Source organism: Elgaria multicarinata, chromosome 8, assembly GCF_023053635.1.
Source record: "Elgaria multicarinata webbii isolate HBS135686 ecotype San Diego chromosome 8, rElgMul1.1.pri, whole genome shotgun sequence".
NCBI classification, from domain to species: Eukaryota; Metazoa; Chordata; class Lepidosauria; order Squamata; family Anguidae; genus Elgaria; species Elgaria multicarinata.
The window spans coordinates 10,575,468-10,589,689 of NC_086178.1; positions in this window are offsets into that span (position 1 = coordinate 10,575,468).

The window sequence follows — 14,222 nt, forward strand, 5'->3', positions numbered from 1 at the left end:
GATAGCCTTATCCTCCATGATTTGTCCAAAGCCTTTTAGGTTCTTGGCTTCATGGATGTGTGAATCCTGTCTCTTTTAGTTCCAGGAACTTTTCTCTTTTGCCTCCCTGTACTCTCAGCTATCCAAGGAGAGTTGCAAGCATATGTGCATAGAGCAGCCATGTCCAACCTGGTGCTCTCCCATTTTGTTGGTGGCCATGCTGGCTGGGGCTTAAGGACATTGTAGTCCAGCTCAGCTTGAGGGCACAAGGTTGATGAAAGCTGCTGGCAGAGACCATCCTGGAAAGTGCCAGGTACATGCTGGAAAATGGGTTGTTTCTTCCTTTATATTTTACATCAGCCTCCATAAACAGCTCTATTGAAACTGATCAAGTTTTGGTAATGAGCGTGACTGCATGGGTGTACCAGGGAGATGATGGGTTTCCCAGGAAAAGGGGGTACATGGCCCTCAAAGAAATACAAAAGAGTGGTTCAGAAAGACATATCTGTCAAGGGAGATATTGTGGAATTTCACTTAGACATGGAGATGTCGTTCACTCAAACTGCTTTATTCGGTAAGAAAGAAAAACATGCTGCAGCGGAGACCCCACCTTCACCGAGGCGACAGAGGTGTGTTTTTTTTTTTACTTCCATAGGGTTCCAGTTATTATTGCATACAATGGCACTGTTATTACTAAACATTGAAGTTAGACTGACAGCAGCCACAGACATTGGCTGGTGAGTTCCTCTTTTGGGATATCTCGCTGTTGCAAAGGCTTCTACACCCCAAAGCAGGTAGAGTGTGAATGTGAGACATATGCACATATATGTATGGATTCATAGATGGTTTTCCTCAAGAACCCTTTTGGAAATCTCCATTACAGAAAGAGAGCAAAACTCCAACACTCATTTTTAGTTTCAAAGTTCTTACAGGTGTTTAGAGATTTCCATTACAGAGGGAAGCGAATAAGAAGATTACTTTAATCTCGGTGTTTCCTGTGATAAAAATTTTGTGCTCTGACATCCTGCAACATTTTATGGCCCCAGTTGTGGGGAAGGGCAGTTGCAACCATCTGAAGTCCCAAGGATTTCATTTCAATTTAGGCATGCCTAACCTTCTATGAATCAGGGCTATGAAATGTAAATCCATTGTTTTAAAATATTTATTTTGGTTTAAGACTTTTTCCTCCATGCAGATGTTGCCATTTTGCTATTCATGCATTTTTAATATTGGTTTAAAGAGAAGGGTCCTCTGCCTCCTTGAAAGTGGAGAATGATCTGCTGCCCATGAAGGAGGCACAATTGTGGGAGACTGTCTTCACGGTACCACGTTGGTGCCACCTTACCCACAAACCCTGCGCGTCCACTTATCCAGGGTAGCATCGGGCAATGCTGATGCCAAGGAGGGTGTCTGGGGTCTCTGGCAGTCATCTGGGTATTGGAGCTCCCCCACTGCCGCCCTTTTCCTGTTTTCTATCAACCAATCAGCAGTCAACTTCAGCCAGGACTGCCCCGCGGATGGGCCATGGAGCGAGGTCAGATGGCAGAAGAGCCAGGGTGACCTCACTCCCACTGAAAAAGTTGGAGTAAGTCCATGGCTTTTGTTCTGTGCAGCTTTGCGGGAAAGCCCTGCAGAGGCTGCAAATCTGCGGCTGCATCGTATCACTGACACAACACAGATTTGCACCCACCCCAATAGAGACAAGATGGAGGTGCTTACTGTCAAGGGCCCTAACCTGGGTTTGGAGGTGTGTCAACCAGTTCTAGATGGGGTTACACTCCCCCTGAAAGACTGCATTCTCAGCTTGGGGGTGCTTCTGGATCCGTTGCTCCAAATGACAGCCCAGATAGATGTGACATCCAGGAGTGCCTACTATCAGCTTCAGCTGATATGCCAGCTGTGTTGGGTTATTGCCAGAACTTTTCTCCTTCTGGAACTCTGTTTGTGCTCAGAAAACAAACACACATCACGCAGGTCTTACACAGCAGAGCTGGTTTATTTTCTTCAGGCTTCTGTGCAGTTCAATTCAGATCAGTTCAGATCAGCACACTGAGGCATACACAGAGAGCAGTGATTAGAGAGCAGTGATCAGTTCAATTTTACACAAGTGAGAAACTATATACAGAACTTACACAATTCTTATCTACATTACATACAGCTGTGATGAGGCTAACTTAGAATCTTGGCAAGGTTCCCAGAACAGCCTCTATCTCAAGGTAATTGCCCACAGATAGACTTTCTCTGTTTAACCCTGAGATAGCCATACACACACAATTTTAATGACTAAGCAAGTATTTCTTTCATATACTTAACAGTCCTCCTCTTGCGCATGTTGTTTAAATTGTGTTACAATCTGAGACCCAGCTTTAAAACATCTCTTTGTGTTTTACCATTGAACGTTCCACCTGTCCTTTCTCATTTTGTTTTACTTTGAATACCCATTTACAGGTAATGGCTTTACGACCTTCAGGTAAAGGTACTAGCTCCCACGTTTCATTTTTTTCCATTGCTCTGATTTCCTCTGACATTGCTTCATGCCAGCCCTGAGCTTCTGTAGGTTCCATTTCCTGAATTTCCTCAAATGAAGTAGGTTCATAGGCTATTAGTAAAGCTCTATGAGAAACCTGTTTGCTTTGGTATTCATCTGAGTAACGAATTGGAGCTTTGCGTTACCTTTCTGATCGTTTTGGCATAGTTACATGCATAGTTTCCTCCTTTACAGTTTCTTCCCCCTCCCTCTCTTGCTGAGATTGTTCAGGAATTTCTTCTGTTTCTACAGCTTTCTGTTCTACAGGCAAACTTACATACTGTTTTGTTTCCTGCATTTGTTCATGAAAAACTACATCTCTGCTCACAATTACACTTTTGTGATATGGAGACCACAAACGATAGCCTTTTGTTTGTGTATCATATCCCAACAGTTTACATTCCAAACCTCTTTGAGCTAGTTTTCCTGGTCTGTTTTCTTTCTGAATATGAGCAAAACATTTACTCCCAAAAACCCTTATATGTGACACTCTAGGTTTTCTGTTGTAAAACATTTCATATGGAGTTTTTTCATGTACAGAGTGGTAAAGCCTGTTTAACAAATAATTTGAGGTGGACAAAGCTTCTGCCCAGAACAGGTTAGACAATCCTGACTCTTTCAATAGAGCTCTTAACATGTTCTGCAAGGTTCTGTTTTTCCTTTCTGCAACTCCATTTTGAAATGGTGAATATGGAGCAGTAAGGTCATGTTGTATACCCTCATCACTGAGGAATTTTTTAAATTGGTTGCTAAGAAATTCACCTCCCCGGTCCGTTCTTAGATTAGCTATAGGTTCTTTAAATCTATTTTTACTCCACTTAACAAACGCTTTGAACTTTCCAAAAGTTTCACTCTTCTGTTTTAACACATACACAAATCCAAATCTACTGTAATCATCAACAATAGACAAGAAAAATCTGTTTCCTCCTTGACTTGTCTCAAAAGGACCTGCAAGATCTGCATGAATTAATTCAAAAATTCTTTTTGTTGTTCTCTCACTATGTTTTGGAATGTTTGACTTATGACACTTGGTTTCACTGCATACATTACATTCTAGATAGTTAGAACATGGTTTGATTTTCACCCCTTCACACAATTCTGGAATCTTAGAAATTGTTTTATAGTTAGCATGACCAAACCTTTTATGAGTTAAATGGATACACTCTTGGTGTGGTTTGCAATTGGCTATTGTTTTTGTTGTGACTTTGCTGGCTACAACTTCATTTTCTGTACAAGTATTAATCACATACAAAGATTCTTTCATTATTCCCTGCACACACACCTTGTTTCCCTGTTTTATAGTACAATTTTCTTCAGTAAAACAAACCTCATACCCCATTTCTGTTAACTGAAACACACTTAGAAGGTTTGTTTCTAATTCTGGTACATATAAAACACTTTGTAGTTCAACTCCCAGACAATCAAAATATACATTACCCACACCACAAATCTGGATTTTTGTTCCATTTGCAAGGGTAACACACTTTTGCTCTGAAGTAGAAGTTTCCAAGGTTACAAATGAAAGTTTGTTTTTTGCCATACTTATTGAAGCCCCAGAGTCCAAAAACCAAGGATTCATTGTTTCTTTGACTCTTGCTAGAAGACACTTCTTTGTTGATTCAGCTTCATTCATGTTGTTTTCTTCTCTCCACTTTGCTGTCAACAGCTTTTTCTTCTTGTTGCAATCCCGCCTTAAGTGTTCTGTGGAACCACAGTTAAAGCATTTCCTTGCCTTTAATGCAGCCACCACATCAGAAGTTTTATGGCTTTGTTGAAATTCAGCCACAGGATGTTTAAGGCTCTGTTGTTTTGAAGCTTGTCTTCTTTCATAGGTTTCCAGTAGTTTTCCAGCTACATACTCGAGGGTTAAATTTTTCTCCTCTTGACTTTCCATCATGGTGACAACCGCGTCGTACGATGAATCAAGACTTGACAAAATCACATAGACTTGGTGTATAGTTGTAAACTCCATCCCTCGTGCCCTGAGTTGATTGAAGATTTCTCTCATGCTTTTCAAATGGTTTGACATAGACTCCCCTGGTTTCAGCTTCATTCCATACAGTTTCCGGGTTAGAATTACTTTACTGCCCGCTGTTTCTCTTTGATATACAGCTTGTAGCGCATTCCAGCACTCTTTTGATGTATTCAAAAACTGAATGAAGGAAATTTGAGAGTCTTCCACAGCTAATGCAATAACTGCCATTGCTTTTGCATCGTCCTTAAACCATTTAGCATTCTGTGGATCTGCTCTATCTGGTGGATCCTCTGTGACTACATACCACAGTTCAGCCTGAATCAGATACATTTGCATTTTGTAAGACCATAATGCATAGTTAGAGTCATTCAGCTTTTCTAACAATTGATGCAAACCAGACATATTAGCTCCTGCCATTTCCTCTGCTTTAGGAATTTGTATCTCACCGTCCTCCTGCTCAGAGTCCTCCTCAGAGTCAGCCGACTGAGATTCTTCCTCACTTTGCAGCACTGGCTTTAGCTTGATGTCTTCCTTCATCAACAGTTTTCTGTTTTAGCAGACTCCTGGTTCTGATACTGCACCGTTCCCACCAAGTTCTGGTTCTTCTGCCTGGGTTAGGCTGGCGTAGACTTGCCTGGACTGGACTGGGCTGGGCCCATAACCTTTGTTGGGTTATTGCCAGAACTTTTCTCCTTCTGGAACTCTGTTTGTGCTCAGAAAACAAACACACATCACGCAGGTCTTACACAGCAGAGCTGGTTTATTTTCTTCAGGCTTCTGTGCAGTTCAATTCAGATCAGTTCAGATCAGCACACTGAGGCATACACAGAGAGCAGTGATTAGAGAGCAGTGATCAGTTCAATTTTACACAAGTGAGAAACTATATACAGAACTTACACAATTCTTATCTACATTACATACAGCTGTGATGAGGCTAACTTAGAATCTTGGCAAGGTTCCCAGAACAGCCTCTATCTCAAGGTAATTGCCCACAGATAGACTTTCTCTGTTTAACCCTGAGATAGCCATACACACACAATTTTAATGACTAAGCAAGTATTTCTTTCATATACTTAACAAGCTGCACCTCTTCCTTGAGTTGCAAGTCCTAAAAACGGTAGTGCATGAACTGGTAACTTGGAGGATCAACTTCTGCAATGCACTGTTCATAGGGCTACCTTTGTGCCTAGTCTGGAAACTTCAACTAGTTCAAAATATGGCAGCCAGGTTGGTCACTGGTACATCTAGGGGTGACCCTATTACACCAACTTTAAAATCACTTCACTGGCTGCCAATTAGTTTCCAGGAAAAGTATAAAATGTTGGTTAATACCTTTAAAGCCCTACATGGTTTGGATCCAGGTTACCTACGGGATCGCCTTCTCCCATACAATCCACCCTGCTCACTCAGGTCCTCTGGGAAAGGTTTACTCCAGTCAGCCACAACTTGGCTGACAACTGTTACCTAGAGGACCTTTTCTTCTGCTGCCCCCAGACTATGGAATGGCCTGCTGGAGGAGAATCATTGCCTTAATACTTCTTCTGAGTTTAAGACAGCCATAAAGACTAGTCTCTTCTGGCAGACCTACACAGATGAATTTTAAGCATAAGAATTTTGATATGTTGTGATTGTTATTTTAATATTGTATTGGTTTTACATGCTCTTTTAACTAGTTTTATGTACTATATTGTATTTAATGTTGTTCCCTGCCTCGATCCAGAGGGAGAGGTGGGTAATAAATAAATATATGATGATGATGATGATGATTGATGATGATGATGATGATGATGTGCCTAAAGATTGTCCCTGGGGCTCAAAACAAACAACAAACAGTAAGGAATATAATCATCATCATCATCATCATCATCATCCTCATCATAATAATTTATTTATTACCCACCTTTCTGATTGGATTGAGGCAGGGAAGAAAAGCTCATTTGCTCATTTCAGGTATTATGAATGATGGAGTCCAATGTCCTATACTAGAAATCCCATTTTCCATTTAGAAGAAACTACTCCACTTTTTTTTTTTAAAAAAAAAAATAACAATTACCTGTTCATTAACTTATCCCAGGTTCATAAATATTTGCTGCTCCTTCTTGATTAATTTTCAAAGGGACAGGAATTGAGATGATGGTGGCAATAGATTGCTATATGTACGTAGAGCCAGAGCAAAACAGCTGTAGTGGTTTAAAATAGAGAACAGGAGAGAGAGAGAAAGAGAGAGAGAGAGAGAGAGAGAGAGAGAGAGAGAGAGAGAGAGAATAAACAACCCAGAGAGCCCCGGCTATAGGAGCGGTATAGAAGTGAAATAAATAAATAACATAAATAAAATAAATTATATCAAACATAATTGGTTTCTGACCTCATCCTTAGAAATTAATAAGTAACAACAAAATCTTTTGACCAATAGGAAATCTACATGTGCCCTATGTGAATATGAACTTTAAACTAGGGGTGTGCACGGACCCCCCGCTCCGCTTCACTTGCAGATCCGCCATTTTCCAGAGCGGGTCGCTCCGCTCCGCCCCCGCTCCGCCCACTTCCGCTCCGCTCCGCTCGGAGCTCCGGATCCGGATCCGGAGCTCCGTTTTTGCCCCCCCATAGGGTTGCATTGAAAGCTAAAAAAGTAAACAACTTTTTTTCCGTTGAAGTTAGAAACCTCACGTTTGGCACCATGACACCTCATGGGCGTATACACACACACGCCAAGTTTCAAGGCAATCCCATCATCCCCTGATTTTTGGCGAATTTTTGAAAATCGGGCACCCCATTCACACCCCTTGGGATAGCTCCGTCAATTTGCATGTTAGAAACCTCAAACTCGGCAACAGGGCAGCTTATCCATGTGTCCACATGCACGCCAAGTTGCAAGCAAATCCCATCATCCCCTGATTTTTGGCGCGGCTCTACCCTCTAACGCACCACCCATAACCCTAATTCACACCCCTTTAGATAGCTCCGTCAATTTGCACGTTAGAAACCTCAAACTCAGCACCATGATAGCTTATCCACGTGTCCACATGCACGCCAAGTTGCAAGGCAATCCCATCATCCCCTGATGTTAGGGGAACTTTTGAAATTTGAACACTCCAGTATGTCAGGGATTTAAAGTTGCAATTGCAGACAGCTCAATGGGGCCAGTTCCAAGGCAATCCCAACATGCCACGAGATAACCCTAAATCTTCTTGCACATTTGAAAAAGGGATTATTGAATTTGATAAAGTCTAAGTGAGCGCAGGAAGGACTTCTCCCCTTAGTCAAAGCAAGACACATACACCATCGTTGCAAGGTGGGAAGGGGAGAAGGGAGGGAAAGCAGGCAGGAAGTATGCATTGTAGTGCCGCAAGGATGGCTTGAGCACTAACGCATAGCAAACCAACCCGTAAGCGGGCGCAAGGAGCAAGTGAGGCAAAGATGGCTGGTTGTTTCTTTCTAAGCCAGCAGTTACGCCTTGAGGGGCACAGAGGAGGACGACTGGGAGCAAGCGTGCCGGAGGGTGCTGGGCACGAACCGCAAAGCCCATCTCCCAGGCACCAGGCGGGCAGAGCAGGCGAGGAGTCAGTCCTGGCAGATGCCCTACCACAGCAGCACCCCGGGGGAGGCGGGCAGACAGGCAGGCAGGCATGGGTTGGCGGGCCCAGAAAAGCTGGTACCTTGCACAAGTAAGCCATAGATCTGTGGGGGAGTCAGTCCCAGCAGATCCAGCTACCTCACAAGGACGGCTCCCAGGCAGGCGGGCAGGCGCATCCACTGTAGTGGCTGTGCTCAACTCGGCGGGTGCACTACAAGACGAGTTGAAGTGAGAGCTCACTTCTCAGGAAACGTAGTGACTGTGCTACGGGAGATCGGTGGACTGCTGGAGCTTAGCTTTTTCTCTGAGGGGAAGTCCATGAGTTGAAGTGACAGCTTGCTTCTCAAAGACAGGGTTACAGCGGAAGAGGGGTGGGACGAGACCGGGGAGAGAAGCTCGACCAGTGACTACTACTAATCCCCACATCCTGGAGGACCACAACATCCCACACAAAGTGGCTGTGGTGAAGTCAATGGCTGTCATGAGTCGAAGTGAGTGCTCACTTCTCAGGAGGAAACTTAAACTGTCCCTATGCACTAAGTGGCTGTGCTATGGGAGTTCGGTGGACTGTTGGAGTACCAGCCGCAATCAGTCAGTCAGTGTGCAGTCAGTGGTTGGGGAGAGAGGCACGGCCAGCTGCTGCAACTAATCCTCCTCACCCACATCCTGGTGGAACAAAGCATCCACCAGGAAGTGGCTGTGGTAAAGTCAATGGCTGTCATGAGTCGAAGTGAGTGCTCACTTCTCAGGAGGAAACTTAAACTGTCCCTGTGCAGTCAGTGGTTGGGGAGAGAGGCACGGCCAGCTGTGCCTCCACCGTAGGGGCTGTGCTCAAGTGTCTGAACTTGGAGTCGAAGTGAGAGCTCAAAATTGCTCCATATGAGACTGGGGAGAGAAGCTCGACCAGCGACTGCTACTTATCCCCACATCCTGGAGGACCACAGCATCCCACACAAAGTGGCTGTGGTGAAGTCAATGGCTGTCATGAGTTGAAGTGAGTGCTCACTTCTCAGGAAAATTAAACTGACCGTACACACTAAGTGGCTGTGGTATGGGCGATCGGTGGACACCTGGAGTACCACCCGCACATAGGGGAAGTCCATGAGTTGAAGTGACAGCTTGCTTCTCAGGAGGAAACTTAAACTGTCCCTATGCACTAAGTGGCTGTGCTATGGGCGTTCGGTGGACTGTTGGAGTACCAGCCGCAATTGGGGAAGTGAATGAGTTTCAGTGAAAGGTTGCTTCTCAAAATCAGCACACAGATCAAGGACTCCATTTGATCCCCGAGCTATCTAAAGGGTGACCCGTGGACTGCTGGAGTTTTCCTTCGGTTCCCGGTGGCTGGGATGGGTCTCGGCTTCTCAAAGCCATGGCACTGCTGCATATGCAGTGCAGCTTCTCGAAAGAGAGCTGTCCCACGGAAAAACGGTGCATTACTGGAGCTTAGCTTTTTCTCAAAGGGGAAGTCAATGAGTTGAAGTGAAAGGTTGCTTCGGAAGTCTATGGCTTTCATGAGTTTCAGTGACAGCTTGCTTCTCAAAGAGGGCGTTACAGCGGAAGAGGGGTGGGACGAGACCAGGGAGATGAGCTGGACCAGCTGCTGCGACTAATCCTCACCCACATCCTGGAGGACCACAGCATCCGCAGTAGTGGCTGTGGTGAAGTCAATGGCTGTCATGAGTTGAAGTGTGTGCTCACTTCTCAGGAAAATTAAACTGTCCGTACACACTAAGTGGCTGTGGTATGGGCGATCGGTCGACTGCTGGAGTACCACCCGCACATAGGGGAAGTCCATGAGTCGAAGTGAAAGCTCACTTCTCAGATAACTTGAATTGCGAGACTGGGGAGAGACGCTCGACCAGCTGCTGCAACTAATCCTCCTCACCCACATCCTGGTGGAACAAAGCATCCACCGAGAAGTGGCTGTGGTGAAGTCAATGGCTGTCATGAGTTGAAGTGAGTGCTCACTTCTCAGGAAAATTAAACTGTCCGTACACACTAAGTGGCTGTGGTATGGGCGATCGGTCGACTGCTGGAGTACCACCCGCACATAGGGGAAGTCCATGAGTCGAAGTGAAAGCTCACTTCTCAGATAACTTGAATTGCGAGACTGGGGAGAGACGCTCGACCAGCTGCTGCAACTAATCCTCCTCACCCACATCCTGGTGGAACAAAGCATCCACCGAGAAGTGGCTGTGGTGAAGTCAATGGCTGTCATGAGTCGAAGTGAGTGCTCACTTCTCAGGAGGAAACTTAAACTGTCCCTGTGCAGTCAGTGGTTGGGGAGAGAGGCACGGCCAGCTGCTGCAACTAATCCTCCTCACCCACATCCTGGTGGAACAAAGCATCCACCAGGAAGTGGCTGTGGTAAAGTCAACGGCTGTCATGAGTCAAAGTGAAAGCTCACTTCTCAGGAGGAAACTTAAACTGTCCCTATGCACTAAGTGGCTGTGCTATGGGAGTTCGGTGGACTACTGGAGTACCAGCCGCAATTGGGGAAGTCCATGAGTTGAAGTGAGTGCTCACTTCTCATTAAACTTAAACTGTCCCTATGCACTAAGTGGCTCTGCTATGGGCGTTCGGTGGACTGTTGGAGTACCAGCCGCAATTGGGGAAGTCCATGAGTTGAAGTGAGTGCTCACTTCTCAGGAGGAAACTTCAACTGTCCCTATGCAGTCAGTTGAAGTGACAGCTTGCTTCTCAAAGATGGGTTACAGCAGAAGGGGAAGAGGAAGAGGATGAGACTGAGGAGAGAGAGAGAAGAGAGCATCCACTGTAGTGGCTTTGCTAGTGGCTGTGCTACGGGCGATCGGTGGACTGCTGGAGTACCTCCCGCACATAGGGGAAGTGAATGAGTTTCAGTGAAAGGTTGCTTCTCAAAATCAGCACACAGATCAAGGACTCCATTTGATCCCCGAGCTATCTAAAGGGCGACCCGTGGACTGCTGGAGTTTTCCTCCGGTTCCCGGTGGCTGGGATGGGTCTCGGCTTCTCAAAGCCGTGGCACTGCTGCATATCCAGTGCAGCTTCTCATAAGAGAGCTGTCCCACGGAAAAACGGTGCATTACTGGAGCTTAGCTTTTTCTCAAAGGGGAAGTCAATGAGTTGAAGTGAAAGGTTGCTTCGGAAGTCTATGGCTTTCATGAGTTTCAGTGACAGCTTGCTTCTCAAAGATGGCGTTACAGCGGAAGAGGGGTGGGACGAGACCAGGGAGAGGAGCTCGACCAGCGACTGCTACTTATCCCCACATCCTGGAGGACCACAGCATGCACAGTAGTGGCTGTGGTGAAGTCAATGGCTGTCATGAGTTGAAGTGAGTGCTCACTTCTCAGGAGGAAACTTAAACTGTCCCTGTGCAGTCAGTGGTTGGGGAGAGAGGCACGGCCAGCTGTGCCTCCACCGTAGGGGCTGTGCTCAAGTGTCTGAACTTGGAGTCGAAGTGAGAGCTCAAAATTGCTCCATATGAGACTGGGGAGAGAAGCTCGACCAGCGACTGCTACTTATCCCCACATCCTGGAGGACCACAGCATCCCACACAAAGTGGCTGTGGTGAAGTCAATGGCTGTCATGAGTCGAAGTGAGTGCTCACTTCTCAGGAGGAAACTTAAACTGTCCCTGTGCAGTCAGTGGTTGGGGAGAGAGGCACGGCCAGCTGCTGCAACTAATCCTCCTCACCCACATCCTGGTGGAACAAAGCATCCACCAGGAAGTGGCTGTGGTAAAGTCAATGGCTGTCATGAGTCGAAGTGAGTGCTCACTTCTCAGGAGGAAACTTAAACTGTCCCTGTGCAGTCAGTGGTTGGGGAGAGAGGCACGGCCAGCTGTGCCTCCACCGTAGGGGCTGTGCTCAAGTGTCTGAACTTGGAGTCGAAGTGAGAGCTCAAAATTGCTCCATATGAGACTGGGGAGAGAAGCTCGACCAGCGACTGCTACTTATCCCCACATCCTGGAGGACCACAGCATCCCACACAAAGTGGCTGTGGTGAAGTCAATGGCTGTCATGAGTTGAAGTGAGTGCTCACTTCTCAGGAAAATTAAACTGACCGTACACACTAAGTGGCTGTGGTATGGGCGATCGGTGGACACCTGGAGTACCACCCGCACATAGGGGAAGTCCATGAGTTGAAGTGACAGCTTGCTTCTCAGGAGGAAACTTAAACTGTCCCTATGCACTAAGTGGCTGTGCTATGGGCGTTCGGTGGACTGTTGGAGTACCAGCCGCAATTGGGGAAGTGAATGAGTTTCAGTGAAAGGTTGCTTCTCAAAATCAGCACACTGATCGGGTCACCCAGAGGACCACAGCCTGTACGTAGTGGCTGTGCTGAAGTCAATGACTTCCATGAGTTTAAGTGAAAGGTTGCTTCTCAAAGGCGAGGACTTGCCTGTTTCATTTTCGCAGCGAGACAGGCAGCTGCAGTAACACTCACAACCACACACACAAGGACAGCTTTTGCACAGAGGCTCATGAGTTCAAGTGACAGCTTACTTCTCAAAACCATACTTCTGGATCAGGGAGTACGTCTTCCACTCCCAGGGCACTCCAAAGGGCGACCCGTGGACTGCTGGACTTTACCTCCCTCAGTTGGGGAAGTGAATGATGAGTTTAAGTGAAAGCTTGCTTCTCAAAGACGGGTTACAGCAGAAGGGGAAGAGGAAGAGGATGAGACTGAGGAGAGAGAGAGAAGAGAGCATCCACTGTAGTGGCTTTGCTAGTGGCTGTGCTACGGGCGATCGGTGGACTGCTGGAGTACCTCCCGCACATAGGGGAAGTGAATGAGTTTCAGTGAAAGGTTGCTTCTCAAAATCAGCACACAGATCAAGGACTCCATTTGATCCCCGAGCTATCTAAAGGGCGACCCGTGGACTGCTGGAGTGTAACCTCCCTCACCCTCAATTGGGGAAGTGAATGAGTTTCAGTGAAAGGTTGCTTCTCAAAATCAGCACACAGATCAAGGACTCCATTTGATCCCCGAGCTATCTAAAGGGCGACCCGTGGACTGCTGGAGTGTAACCTCCCTCACCCTCAATTGGGGAAGTGAATGAGTTTCAGTGAAAGGTTGCTTCTCAAAATCAGCACACTGATGTAGTCACCCAGAGGTCCACAGCCTCTATGTAGTGGCTGTGCTGAAGTCAATGACTTCCATGAGTTCAAGTGAAAGGTTGCTTCTCAAAGGCGAGGACTCGCCTGTTTGCTTCTCAAAAAACCATACTTCTGGATCAGGGAGTACGTCTTCCACTCCCAGGGCACTCCAAAGGGCGACCCGTGGACTGCTGGAGAGAGGCAGCCTGGCTAGTGGTGGTGGTGCCAGGCATTGCCTTGCCCCCTGCTTGCACCTCACCTAAACGTGCAGTCAATCATGGACAAACGGTTGTAAACCGCCCAGAGAGCTTCGGCTGTGGGGCGGTATATAAATGTAATTAAATAAATAAATAAATAAATAAATAAATAAATAAATGGAGTCTTTTGGAACTGGGTGGAAAACTATCCGGATGAGTTGACTAAGCTGTACCGGACGCCACAGAAATGAAATGAACTCAAGTGCAGTGCTTTGCCCTCACATTCAGTCACACACACGCACGGTGACAAACTCTGCCTAGTGCCTACAGAGAAAAAACCAGCCTGCCTGAACTGTAGTGTGCCTGCCAACCCAAGGAGGGGTGGAATTAAAGGGAGCCTGCCTGTCACTCCCACGAGGGCTTGAGGGTGGGGTATCCCAGCAGGGGGAGATTGCCCTTCAGAAAGACCAGCTGCTCCACCAAGTCCGGCTCCAAGCGAGAGCGGTGAGGGGTCACTATGTCGCCCGCCATAGAGAACACCCTCTCGCTTGGAACACTGGTGGGTGGGCAGCTGAGTCGATCCATGGCCACCCGCGCCAGGTCCGGCCAAATCTGAAAACGGGATGACCAGTAGGCCAGGGGGTCCATGGAGGAGTCCTCGATGGGCTCTGACAGGTAACGCTGCACGGTGGTTGCAGCGTCATCCTGGCTGGTGGCTGGGGAGGGTCTCTGCCCAAACACGGTGTGCAGAGCCTCTTCCCAATACCCCTCGCCTGTGCTGCTGCTGGGAGGGATGCAGGTGAGGCTGCTGCTGGTGCTGCTGCGGGGAGGGGTGGCCTGCTCCTCTGCCTCACTCTGCCCCACCCTCTTGGCCCATGCCGCCCGCTCTT